Here is a 594-nt window from a genome sequence, read left to right as displayed (position 1 = left end):
CTTCTGGAGAAGATTTTTCTCGCTCTATCCATTCTCTTGTTCTTCTTGCTTTATTTCCAGAGCTTTTGAAAAAAGGATTTTAATTCATTATTATTCATCAGTCAGTCAGCCGGTCCAAGGCGAAGGCACGATGATGCTTCATGGGATTCGTTCTTTGGATTCGGATGTGGATTGCTCTGGATTATTTACGTCTTTAATTTTTCCGTTCGGCCGTTCAGATTATATCTTGGGTCCAAACTTCGAAAAAGTTTTCTGGAGATGGTCGGAAGAAATTTTCATTCTTTGAATTGGACTCCTTTTTATCTCCTGAAATGATTTCACTTGAAATAGAATAAAGTGTGAAATAACTTGAAAGCTTCGTAGATTAAACTCCAAAATCTTCGATCCGTCATTTTATAATCAAATCGGAGTTTACACCTGGTAGATAATCAACGACGAAATAACGACCATCAAAATTGGGCGTTAATTGACAAGCTTGATTAACCTAATGATCCATTAAAATGAAAACCAAAATTGCATCACCACTTTTTCGATGTTCAGAGTGATTGGGAATTCCATTCGATTGATTATAAAACAATCATAACCATTCACCAG

Source organism: Uranotaenia lowii, chromosome 2, assembly GCF_029784155.1.
Source record: "Uranotaenia lowii strain MFRU-FL chromosome 2, ASM2978415v1, whole genome shotgun sequence".
In the NCBI taxonomy this organism is placed as follows: domain Eukaryota; kingdom Metazoa; phylum Arthropoda; class Insecta; order Diptera; family Culicidae; genus Uranotaenia; species Uranotaenia lowii.
The sequence above is the reverse complement of the archived record's forward strand: the minus strand, read 5'-3'. Positions refer to the sequence as shown.